This window comes from Parus major, chromosome 2, assembly GCF_001522545.3.
Source record: "Parus major isolate Abel chromosome 2, Parus_major1.1, whole genome shotgun sequence".
In the NCBI taxonomy this organism is placed as follows: Eukaryota; Metazoa; Chordata; class Aves; order Passeriformes; family Paridae; genus Parus; species Parus major.
In genome coordinates this window covers 101773110-101786920 of record NC_031769.1, presented here as the reverse complement: position 1 = coordinate 101786920, position 13811 = coordinate 101773110, and positions in this window count along the sequence as shown.

Genomic DNA, 13811 nt, shown 5'->3' with positions numbered 1-13811 from the left:
GCTCAGCCTGCTCCAGCCACAGGACTTGCTTTGGCACACGAGCTGCTGTGCATGGGCAGCCTTTGGGCAAGGCAGCAGACAGAAAAGCCAGAATTGTGCACTTCTGACCATTGGGTTTTCAAGGTAAAAACCTCTTCAGCAGCTCAGAGCCATACTACTGCAGTTTTACATCAACCCATCTCTTCATCTCTTGATTTTTTCATGCATAGAATGTGCATTTCATGATAATAATTTCTGTCCACACTTTGAGCATATGAACCCTAGGTCATTAGAAGCTTGCTGCTAGAGTTCTGTCAGTCTGTCAGTCTGATCTGAGTGCTGCAGAAACTCATGGAGCAAGCAGACCATCTTGAATGCCATGACACATGCAGGACAGCCAGGGGATCAGGCCCAGCCAGCAGGGGTTTGTGATTGCCTAACCCAGTCTCCTTCTATAAAAAGATGACCTGCTTAGTGGACGAGGGGGAGGCTGTGGATATTGTCTACCTACACTTTTGTTAAGAGTTTGTTTCCTACAACATACTTACAGAGCAACTGATTTCCCATGGATGAAGATGGGTGCTCACACCTTCCCCAGATTCATTGCCCTTCTGTTGAGACCAAGTGCTGGGTCCTGCACCCCTGCAGAACTACAGGCTGGGACAGAGTAGCTGGAAAGCAGCTTGGGGGAAAAGGACCTTGGGGAGCTGTTTGACAGTGGCTGAATATGAACCCCTGTGTGTGTGCTCAGGTGGCCAAGAAGGCCAGTGCCATCCTGGCCTGTATCAGCAATAGTGGCCACCAGGACCAAGGCAGTGACCATCCCCCTCGACACTGGTGAGGCTGCACCTCAATTCCTGTGTCAGTTCTGGGCCCTTCAGTTCAGGAAGGTCAGTGAGGGGCTGGAGCATGTCCAGAGAAGGGCAATGGAGCTGGGGAAGGATCTGGAGCACAAGTCCTATGAGAAGAGGCTGAGGGAGATGGAGAAAAGGAGTCTCATGAGAGACCTCGTCTTTCTCTACAACTAACAGAAAGGAAGCTGTAATGAGGTGGTGGTCAGTCTCCTCTCCAAAATACCAGTCAAGAGGAAAAGAAGAAATGGCCTCAAATTGTGCCAGAGGAGGTTTAGAAAAACTTTTTCATGAGAAGGGCTGTCAGGCATTGGAACAGGCTGCCCAGGGAAGTGGTGGTCATCTCCCTGGAGGTGTTTAAAAGGTGTATAAATGGGGCACTTGGGGATGTGGTTTAGTGGTGGGCTTGCAGTGTTCTATTAACAGCTGGACTCTGATATTGAAGGTCTTTTCCAGCCTTAATGATTCTATGATTCTGTCATGAGTAAGTCTGAAAGTTCAATTTTTATTTTAACCATTTGATGCAAGTGTTTCAACAAAGGCTCTTATAAAAAAAAAATAAACCAAAACAACATAGATTTGGTGAATAGTGAAATAAATTACGACTTTATTTGCAACTTTTTAACAGCCATTTGCTCAATATTGCCTCTGGCACAGCATATGCAACAACCAGTGAAAAGTGCTTGTACTGAGGAACCAGCAGCAACTATTCTTCTGACAAATATTTACCCTTATGTGTTGCCTCATCCTTCTAGCCAACATCTTTATTACCAGCTCCCCAAACTGGAATGTGACTGTCTGAAATGCCATCAGATCCAGATGATCGCAATCATGAACATCTTACTGTGTCAAAGTGAATGCAGAAAAGAATTTTAAAATCAGTATTATATTCAATTAAATTAGTATTACTGCATGCAAAGGATTGCTGTCTTCATTTCAACACCAAATTTTATTTACCTTCTCCCAGGCTTTTTGAGATGCATCCTAGGCTGTCAGATTGACAATGCTAAATTACTTTGTAGTAAAAACTGTAGGGAGAAATCTGAAGGTTTTGGTGGCTGGGCAGAGGACAGGTGGTATATCTGGCATATGGTGAAAAATATGGGAGAAGGTTTGGGAATGCAATAAGAGCATATCAGCTGGATGTTTCTGTTAGAGTATTCAGTAGCAAAATATTTAATGATGCTGACATTTAAATTGTGATAATTAGATTTCCTAGTTAGCACCACATTGAGAAGAATGGGAACAGTTTATATACTGCTCAGAGCTATTATTTCAGACTGTCTACAAACTTGGATTGGCAAGAATGACCTGGTTCACATTCTATTTATATATGAGTTTTATTTTGGCGCTAATGAAAGCTTAGCTTTTGGATCACAGTCCTCTTCTATTATGTGGCTCTGTGAGGATGGGAATCACAAAAGGCTTGCTTCCAGCCAAGCTTGGATCTCCTCTAGTGAGATAGCTGCACAAGGCATTACCTCTGCAAATACTGGTCTGCAAATATGGCAGGACACCGCCCTTTCAAGGGAAGGGAGGTTATCCAGGTGTCTTAGAAGGTACACTGGGCATTTGAATGGAGAACATTTTCTTTGCAAAAGCATTGTGGCAGAAGCAGAGTAAATGCTTGCCATTATTTCCTCTCCAAGAGAATTTTACCCTTGCTGGCAGAGGTTTGCTACACCAGGCAGAACGGAAAGCTACCCCCACCATGACACAGACTGACAGACTCCATCTGACAGCCAGTTTTGCTGCCTTGAGCAGTAATTGTGGGGCAGCAACCCACGTAAAAATACATCTTCCGCCAGCTGAGTTTTCCCTCCTTAAGAGTTTTTGCAACAGAACAACTTTGGTGGATGGGATGAGGAAAGAGTCTACTTTCCTGTTCATTTAAGAAATATTATGATAATCCTCTTTTTCTCCTGTGGGCAGGGGACTGGCCTCACCAGTGAGTTCTTTTGGCTCACTTGACAAATGAATTATTAGTTTAAATGTCCTTGTCACAGCTTTGGGGGAGGCAGCTTGTCTTCTGAAACGCTGCCTGCAGCCAGCTTACTCCACAGCCAGGTGTGGCTGTGTTCAAGTCAAAACCCTGTAAGCAGGGAGTTCATCACCTTGCTGTGGGGGCTCCTGCCAGCTGAAGGGGCAGAAACCTCTGCCTGGGATCGAAGGTAAGAAGGAGAGTTGAAGGAGGTGCATCTGAGGAAATGTCAAGGCTGAGGGAGGATCCATTTGCTGGAAAAGAGGGAAAAGATGGCTAGAGTAGGACTGGAGAGGCAGAAAAAGTGCACATGGCATGAATCTTGGGGACACTGGGGTGTGTGGTAGAGATAGATGGATAAAACACCAAATTATGTGGGTAAGAGCAAATTGAAGAGGGAGATAATGGAAGCAGACAGCCTGTAGCCACTGGGGTATTCTGCCCTCCAGGAAAACAGGCTGACCCCAGGAGCACCTCCACCCTTCTGCTACTGGTCGATATCTAAGAAATCCAATAACTTGTGAATCTCACCTTCCCTCATTTCCAAATGGCTGGCTTGCAGTCTAGCACAACCCTCCACTATTCCAGAAGCAAAAGTGATCAGGAAGCCAAGGTTTATGTTGTACTTGTGGGTATAAACAATGCTAATGCTGAAGTTCAAATGTTGCATGCCTGTTTTTTGAAGAAATCATTAAGCCCTCCAGAACAAATCAAAACAAGCCTTTTTATTAAGGAGACAAAAAGAAAAAAGTACTTCAGAGCAAAGCACTCAAAATTTAAGAAAAGCATACAAAGTTAACAGAGGCTCAGAACAGTGTTCATGTGTGTGCTCTCTGTGAGACAGTGTTTAAATAGGTGATCATGTTATATTTCATTCACATGACCTTTGCCTGATCCCACACATAGGGCAATGAGTCTTCAACTTTTTGCACCTCTTGTAAAACACATTTCTGTAGCAGACATTTTATTTTGCTCCACAGTAATTAAATGTATTTATAGAGTTGTAGTAGGTTAACAGGGGAACTATCTGAGGAAAAGCAGAAGGGAGGAATAACTTGATGAGTAAGTAATCACTCATAATATTCTTGTAGTGACAGTTCCTACAGAGATTTTTGAATTTGTGAGTTACCTCATCTTCACTGTGGGTGTGATTTTTTTTTTTTTTAAGTGAGCAACCCGGTCATTATTTACTTTGTCTGGTATATATGTATATAAGAGGTGTAATTACATTGCAGCCTTCTCCTTGGAGGAAGCACTAAAATGGCTTTTGGACCTGTATTACAGTTTATTTCCACGAAACTTTCAGGATGTGAAGATTGCATAACTTTGGACCTGCTGTCAGATCTGGCCAGTGGCAAGTATGTGAGCTGAGACACACTCCCCCAGCCCACATTCACACTCACACCCACAGTCACTCAATCAGTCACATGAGCACCCAAGCCCTGTTCCTCCAGGCCAAACGGATTCATTCCCCATATGGCAGCTTGCACAAGTTTTTTTGTTTTTTTTTCCCAGTGTATAGAGCATTAGATTTGCTCAGAAAGGTTTGAGTCCTGCATTTGTGAAGCCTTAGCCTAGGTTCCTGGGCAGGGAATGCCTGGCCACATGAAGAGCACTGGTGCTGCCAAGCCAAGTTTGCAAGTGAGGGAGGCCCCAAAATGCAGCCTGTGAATCCCGGCTGGGTGAGGATCACCAGCTGCACAGCCTTTAAAACTTAAAGTGCACTGTTTCATCAGAAGGAATACCTCTGACCTTACACATTCCCTCGAGCTTGGAGTGTCTGCAAACAGGCAATTTGCTCATGGTGTGGAAGCTTATCATCAGACAACTAATTCAGCTTTCCTCCACTGGGATAATAAATTCTATTTACTTACCTGTTATCAGCAACTATAGTTGTTTAGAAAGAATGAAACAGAACATGATTGATTAGTTCTTTCTCCAGCTCCTTGTGGATCCAAGGTTATTTTTTTCATCCATCATGCCACATTAACACTAGCACAATTTCTTTCAAGGTAGCAGTGTGGCTATCATGGTAACGGAGTGGATTATTCAGTGACGTGTTCAGCAAGAGTAGCTGTTTTTCTCCCATCTTCACTGCAACATATAAGATTTCTAAGGCTACCGTATGCTTGCAGCTTTTTTGCCCATACTTTATTTAGACAGGAAAACCTGTTGGTTTCTGTATAAATTTCAGTGTCTAGAAATAAGCTGCAATCCTCTGAACTAAAACAGGGTTTCAGATATATCTCTTATATAGAGATAGAAGAAAATAATTAAAAGAGAGCTATTATATTTATTTATTTATTTACTTACTTCCTTATCTGTTACCTGTATGGGCAAACATTGAATTCCCTCTTCTGCTTTTACTGAAAAGTCTCTTTACCAGGGTTTAGGTCCTCTCTTCTCCCCTGAGCATTCTCTTCATGGAGCTGAAGCTAGTAAAAATAGAGCCAGCAGAGCTGCAGCCATGCTCTTGCTTATTTGCTTGCAATTGAAGTCTGTCTTTGGCTCTACAATAGACAATATGATTTCCCACTTACAACAGGTGGTGGAGCAAATGCAATCCAGACAGGCACTCACCCAGCACAGCAGCTGTGGCTCTACCTCCCCTGGGACATGCCATGAAAAAGTCAATACACATACAAGGCATGTGTCTTTCCTAAAAACTGTGTGCTTGAATAGAGACAACCTACACCTCCCTTGCTCTGACCCCAGCTGTGGTCCTCCACCTGTAATGTTCACACTCTACCAGGAGTCCCTAAGCCAAGGCTCCCTCTGCCACTCAGCATGGATCAGCACATCACTGCTGAAGGTGAAGGTAAACCCTTCTTCCACAAGGTGGAAAGACTGGGGTTTTTTTTCCCCTGCAAATCCTAAGGGATGGGACTATGCCCTGTGGGCCATTACTTTTGGTAGTCAGATTCTGAAGGAGTAGCACCAGATCCATCACCCTCCAAGCCTTCCGTCTTTCTTTCCTGCCTTTGCTGCCTAAAAGCTTGTTGCTCATTCACCTTTGTCATGGACTAGGAAAATTGGGGAGATAGGGGAGGGAGGCAGGGAGGGTAGGAGGGCACGTAGATGATCACAGGACAGATACCCTGCAGCCATATTCTCCCTTTTTAGAAACACCAAATGTATGCTGTCTCTTTCTGTCTGGCACTCATGAAGATCTCATCTTGCCATTCCTGATCAGCAATAGGCATTGTGGAAGAGTGCTGACATTTAAACTTTAAAGCATATCCATACTGCATGGGATTTCACGTGGAGAAAGGAGAATGGGGGTAGTTCTTGCCTTGAGTGATGGAGGATTATTGCTCTATGCGGAGGAAAGGAGAGCGTATTACACAAGAGCCCCATTAAAAAAAAAACAAAATGAAGAAAGAGAAATGACTGTGCATGAACTTGACTAAAGCACTCTGAGGCCCCAGCTCAGTTTTCAGCTCAACTAACAGTAAAAACATTTTTAAACAGATTTAATTTTAATAAAGTGAGAAGAGTGACAGGAGTCTGAGGGGAAAATTAAAAAAATGCAACTGAAGAAGAAACCTGCTGCTGCCCTGGCTTCATCACACCTGGCACTAATCCATTCCCTGCTTCACTGTTGAGGAGAGAGAAGAACGTGGCTTTGCAGCCAAAGTTGACCCACCACACTTTGAGACTAGGGCATCAGCACTTGTGCACACCAAAACCAGCACTACCACATAGTGAATGTTGGATAACAAGCATGGAGCTATCCAGCCTGTCCCTTCAGCACAAGGTGCTGGAACAAGCAGGCAGTCACATGGACCTGGGCTGTCAACTTCAACCCCTCCAGGCTGAATCCAGAGCACCAAGCTGGAGTGTGAAGGAAGCCATGCACTCTCTCCCTGGCAGGAAACCAGGTGCTCCTGCTTTAGCAGCTGGGCCCCCCAGGGTTTTCCTTGGGATTGCCATGGACAGCAACAGCAAGACTGCATTGGAGCCTTTAGTCCATCCTGCTTAATGAAATCAGCAGCTTGCAGCAAGAACAGACCCCAAACCCAGGGAGATCTCCATGCCAAAGGGATTCCAGGGTATTACTCTGTCATACTAAAATAATTGGCTGTAATGGGAATGCTGAAGGAGATGGTGCCAAAGTGACTGTCAAGAACGCTGAATAAATATTGCAGAAAAAAATTGCTTCACATAATCAGAATCATAGGCACTTCTGTTTGAAGGTGCAAACATACATCTTCCAAATGAAGCTTTTATCATGGTCTTTAAAAAAAAATCCTTTCCTTTATACCTATAAAAATATCGGAAGGTACTTGACTTGATACAAAATATTTTTAAATGCTATCCCAACTTCTTAATTTGGAGCAGTTTGCACTGAAGATGTAATATCTCAGTGCTCTAAGCAACAGAAGACCAGAAATACAGGAATGATTGTGATCCTACTCTAAGGCAAAATTAGTCCTTAGCTTTTAGTAAAAATCTACTTTTTTTTTGTTGTTGCTATTTATAGTAACATTTCTAGTTCAAAATTCTCATGCTGAGAAATGTGAATGAAATCAACTCTGATTTTGTTGCTGTTTTCTGTAGAGAGATGTGAACTGGGACCTCTGGTACAAATGGTGTTTCATATGTTTCTGAATCTGGGAGATTCAGAAACGTCCAGACATATCCTGGTGACTAAAAGTAGCTACAAAAATAAGGCTATGTCTACAAAATAATGAGTTTTCCCAGATTACCCTCACAGATTTTAAACACTCACTTTGGAAAAAATGCCATAGCAGTACCTTTGTTAAGCCAATTGACAGTGTAAGCCAGACTAAATCTAGACACAAATAGATATTAAATACTAATACTTCTATTAAGTAGCAGAGACTCTCCACCTATATCTGTGTTTGGCCCCCAGTTACTTAAGTAATTGTGCATATTAAAAGATTAAGCCTTTTGGAAGCTGCAATCATTTTCTGCCAATTTATTCTATACTGCTATATTTTTAATGAGGTCATTTACTGGAGGGTTTTGGGACAAAATCCAGAGTATTTACAGAATGGCATGGATTGCCAAGAACAATTGTAGATAAAAATAAAGTGTATGATTTTTCATACAGGGAAAACTGAAACCTGTAAACTCATTTTTAATTAAAGGTCTTTGGTCTGGTGTGACATATTCCAAATCTAATTAATGATTACCCTTTTTTTTTCACTAGATTTATTAATTCTTGAACAGTTTTCAAATGTTATTCTGTGCTGTTATAAATAGTGGGCCTGATTCTCATGAACAATAAGTTTCTGTCCGCTTCTGACAGCTCAAGAATCCCTGAAAGTGAGCAAAACTGGCAAGAGAATTTTGCAATTCTTTTTCATGCTCCCATAATTTCAGAACAAGTCCATTATAAGTGAGAATAAAGTTAGCTTTGCTTCTTAGAAGAGAACATGGATATTCTTTGCACAGGAGCCTTATATGTCCTCAGCAGAGCTTTGGCTTTTGCCCTGGTTCAGCTGGGCAGAAAAACACTCTCTACAAAGGGGAGTAATTGAAGTTTACATTTACTATTCTAGCTTAGTTAGCATCTGCCAGCAGCCAAAGTATCCTAAAACATTGCTAAATCCTCCAAGAGATGAGCTGTATCCTTGTTCCATTGTTTTATTTCCGTGCTAGTAGCAATGGTCTGAAATACGAAGGTCACTGACACTCCAAAAATTCACACTTTAGTGTGACTATTCATGTTATGCCAGCTCCAGTCTATATCCACAACCTCATAAATGAGGGTCACTCTTGAAACAAAAGTAGACCCTCTTGACCACTTCTATCTGACTCTCCAGATCCTCATTTAATTTATATAAAGTGAGATTAATCTTGGGCTTTAAGGTTAATGGTGGAATCTTGACTGGAATAAGTTTAGTCCAGGAACTCTCAGTGTCATCCCTATTATAACAACATAATTCAAGGCTTTTTATTTTTGAATATCTGTCTGTACAACCCAAGATTTACTTGAAGGGGAGCTTGAGTTCAGCTAGCAGGTTTAAATTGACATCTAGTTTGATGCTGATAATATGTGTCTCCGCCTATGCACAAGTTTGGATGTTAATCAGTTATTTCAGTACCTAAAAATTCCTCTCAAATTGATTAACATGTTTCCAAACTCATTTTTTGCCTTGCCTATTAACCAGTTATGCTCCATTTTGGCCTGCTAAAATCTTCAGTAAGGAAAACAAAACTGAAGGATAAAGAAAACTGAAGAAAAGTAATGATGAGAGCTGTGTGCTGTTCTCTGTTAGCACAGGGGGGGTTGATGAACCATCCATAGCTGTTTAAGCAGGCAGTGTCGATAGAGGGATTGACTTGGGTGCCTGTGCAGCATTGACTGGTAGAAAGTAAATCTTTGCTATTGCTTGCAGTGCAATGCCTAAGGCACAGTGCTGTATCATAATGGGGAATTAGAGCCAGACTATGAAAAGCCTTGTTGCCTGCAACTAATCTGCAGGATGACAGCATTTTAAAAAATGGATAAATGCTACCTGAGCAAAGGGTGGGGGGGGGATGGTGGAGTTGCAATATCAGAGAAAACACAGCATATTTCCCTGTCAGCAACAGAGGATATATCTCACAGTGCTCAATACATTGGCTGTTGTAATCATACTCAGTACAGCATGTGATTGTTTTATGTGGTTGATTTGCTGTTATCTTAATTAGCCACAATTCTGTCTTTTTGAACATTAAATGAGTTTGGTTTAAGAATTCTAATTGTAAAAGTCTTTCAAATTAACAGAATGGAAAAAAAAAATATGTTCATAATGAACTGAATTTTAGATTACAATAAGCTATTACAGGGAACAGAACAAATGTGTGCAGGAAAATGATTAAACTGCATGGAGTTTTCCATGCTGTACCACATTCCTCTGCCTTCCCCATTTTGGTTACTCTTCTAGGCTCTTTCAAGCCCAGAGCTTTCCTCATCTACTTCTACAGTCAGTTTGTTTCAGTGGATACAATTACTGAGCTTCAGCCACCCAGTAAGGGGAAGCAGATTCAGAATTTAGATCATAATTTCAAAGGCTAGAGCGACTGGAAGATTTTCTGCCACTTAATATAGAAATGGGTGTAATCTTCCAGAAGAAATTTCACTCTCCCACAGCCTTGTCTTGAATCTTCTGTCAAAGGAAATGGGCTTATATATTGCTAAAATATCTTGAGCAGCTTTTGACACTTCAAAGCATCAGTGTGCTCAGCACAACGTGGACTAGCTAACACTTCCAAAGTGACTGTACACTGAGGATCACACTGCTTTAGAGACAGACAAAATTCTTCCAAAACAGATGTCAAAACTGACACAGCAACCATTCTGCTCTGTACTCTGGCTGTCGCCTTTCTTAAACCTGCCACAGGGCAACTATCAGCATACTTGCTATTCAATACATGTATTTGCAGCTCTTTCATGATACATTAGAAAACTACCTCTGCAAAGCCAAGAGGACATGTGAATGTAATTTCTTTTTCCACAAAGCATTTGCTATGTTCTTAGAAAGGTTAACCCACCTTACTAAACTGTACAAACATTATTTCACTTTTATTGACACTCTTTTCAGACCATGAAATGACTTGAGTTTTAATCTACTTTTTTTTTTTAATACTGAAGGGAACAGACTAATTTAATAAGCTTCACACACAGAGGTATTTCAAGAACATGTTTTTCAAAGCTTCTGAAGTTGCAAGGGGGAAAGGAAAATGGTGTATCACAAAGAAGGTGTTATTGGTGAGATAAATACAGTTCCAATTATTGGGCTGGTATTAGTTTGTCGGGTTTTTAATTCCAAGATACATGTAGAGACAGTGGCACAGCTTTCATGCAGGAAAGGCTCCATGCTACTTGCATTGTGAGCAGTAAGGTTATATGGCCTGATTATCTTTTCCAAGGGGGGGTGGGAAATTGGGCTATTAAAATAAAACTCTGAAAGGATGATTTCTTTCTCAGCATAATATTAGCTGGGCAAATATGATGCATTGCCCACTTCACTTCTTGTGGTGTGTGGAGCACCTAACAGTGCTGGCTGCTCACTGGAGTGCTAACAAATGTTGTAGCATCCAGTCTGCTGCTACATAAAAGGAAAGTGTGGGCAGAAATTTGGTCAGGTCATTTTGCCATGTAATTTACAGAACAAATTATCCATACTGTGCCTAGAGGGAAATAAAAGATCCCAACACTCCAGAACATCTCCATGGGCCTAATTGCAGAAGCTGATTAAATGCCATTATCACTGTGAGCAGCATGCCCAGCTGAATGAGCTGGCTGGTGGAGCAGCTCTGGGGACCAGGTGCACGGCAGCCTCAGCCTTCAGCAGCTACAGGTACCATGAGATAGTTCCCCCAAGGCTTTGTCCTCTCAGGGGAATGGGATTTCCATCCAATACAACTCCGCAGTGGCCACTTTTGTGGAAAACCAGGGCAGTGGGGGAGGTCCTCCTTTCATGGGAGGATAGAATAGTGGGGCACCACTCTTGATCAGGATGCTCCTATTAAATGCTCCAAACTCTGAAAAAAAGATAAAATTTCGCAAGTGTGGGATATGGGGATCCTGCTGGTAGAAACTTGTCTTAACTGAGAATTCCATCCTGTGTTTTTCTGGTGAGGGGTTAACTCAGGGACAATATACTGTATGCTCCTTTAAAATTCAGTAACGTATTTGAACATGTGTTTGAGTAACAAAACTTTGCTCTGAGGAAGTGAATTTGACTGTCTTCAGACTCTCGGGTTTCATGGTTCATGAAATTGGTTCACATAGCAAAATATTAAGGATCTCATACAAATTAGTATGTTAGTCTATATAGATTTAAAAAAATGGCACACAGCATTAGCTAGCGGTTGCTTCATACTTAAAAGGAAAAAAACCCAAAAACCCTCAGCAGTTCAGACAGCTCTGTGGTAAGCCTACAAGGAATCCAACCTCTTGAAGACCTGGCTGGTCAGGTTGAACTGAATAATTTTTTTTAACATTCTGAAGTTGAATAATAACTTCAGAATGTTAAAAAAAATCCAAGTACAACTAAGGAAGAGAGGATTTTGTTTTTGACAAGACAGTCCTATCAATGCTGAAATCTGCAGCCCCTTTGTTTTCTCCTCCTACCCCTTGGGCTGAGCATTTGGGCATTACTAATCCTCAAACAGCAGTAAGTGATCTTTATGATAAGAAGACAGACTGTCCCTGAGTTGCCCCAGAGCTGCCTATCAAAGGCTTCTGCTGCAGAGTCTGTGCCAAAGCGATCAGCGCTGGTGAGGCCACAGCAGGAGTGTTGGATCCAGCTCTGGACTTCCCAGTATAAGAGAAATATAAACATACTGGAGAGTCCAGCACAGTGCCACAGAGTTGAAGGGATTGGAGCATCCCTCCTTTGAGGAAAGGCTGGGAGAGCTGGGGTTCCTCAGCCTGGAAAAGACTCAACTCAGAGGAACCTCATCAATGTCTACAAACACCTGAGGGGAGGGTGCCAGGAAGATGGAGCTGGGCTCTTTCCAGTGATGAGGACCTGAGGCAAGGGGCACAACATGAAACACAGGAGATTCCCTCTGATCAGCAGGAAACACTTCTCTACCGTGAGCACTGACCCAGGTTGTCCAGGGAGGTTGTGGGCTTTCCAGCCATTTGTGGAGTTTCAAAGGCCATTGGGACATAGCACTGGGCAACAGGCTCTGAGCATCTTCACTTGAGCAGGGAGGTCAGGCCACAAGGTCTTCAGAGGTCATACCCAAAATTTCTAGAATAGTATTGGTTTTTTGGTCCTGTTCAAATATTTACATATTGCTAAAATTTTGTATTAAATTTCAGCCAGTGACTACTGAAGTACCAGTTGTAGGAATCATACCCCAGATCAGCATTCAGTTAGGGTGTAAAAACATGGAAATTTTTGTCTTTCAGTCATCATAACTTTAAATGACTCATGCTGTATGGAAATTTTAAAAAAAGAAAGAAGGAAAAAAAAATTGGTCAAAACCCAATTCTCTTCCTTCAATGTACTCTGTTGATTTGTGGTGCTTCATTAACATCCATAGCTTCAGGTGTCATGACAGAAGATTAAATAAAATATATATTTAACAACGGTATTTTGTATTTTACCTGAAAAATTCCTTGCCAATGCTTAGCCAAGACACTACATTCCTACTACAAGATCTGCCTTGATGGATAGTAAAAGACACCACATGTTCTAGGAAAGAAATTGAGTCCAATGTGTAATGCATGCATCAAACCGAATCCTGTGTTAAATATGAAGATAATCGTATTTCCTAACAACTTCTTTACTGACTTGTTACATTTTTAGGGCCAGACTCTTTTAAAAAGAATTGCTACAACTAAAACTATCCTATAAATTTGAGCTATTTCTGGAACTGTAAACAAAGCTAAATCTCTCCCATTTTGAAATAAAAAAGAAGGGTTTTTTTGGTTCCTTTTAACATAATGGCTTAAATTTTCTTGTGCAGCCTGGAACAGGTATTTTAAATAGTTTCTTCCTGCAGTGAACTAAGAATCCTTTTAAAAACTGCTGCATATATTTTCTTTTATCATATTGTCACCCTTTGTTTTCCTTGTCTGAAATCACTCATACTCCCAAGTACAGACATTAGGATAGCTCAGGGTTCACTTTTGCCCAGGAGTATGTTCTTAGCAGTTTTTAAAAGCCAGAACTGTGTATGAAATGTGAAAGCCCCAATACACTTGGACAGCCTGGGCTCTCTCACCAAACATTAATGTTCATAGAAGTAGAAAAATGTTTTATTTCTTAACAAGTGGGACATCACCACAAATACACAGGAAAATTACACAGATATGACAGCATAATGTATTCAAGCACAAAAGCATAATGACAGCTTTAACTCTTTAGCTGATGAGTGCTATATAACATTTGGTTACAAGCACATAACTTGGGAGATGTGTATCCTATTATTGCAGTGATTCCTGTTATCTTCACAATTAGTTTGAGTATTTGCAGTAGTTGAACCAACCAAGAGAGGGAGAAGAAGTGAAGAGCTACCAGGCTGTA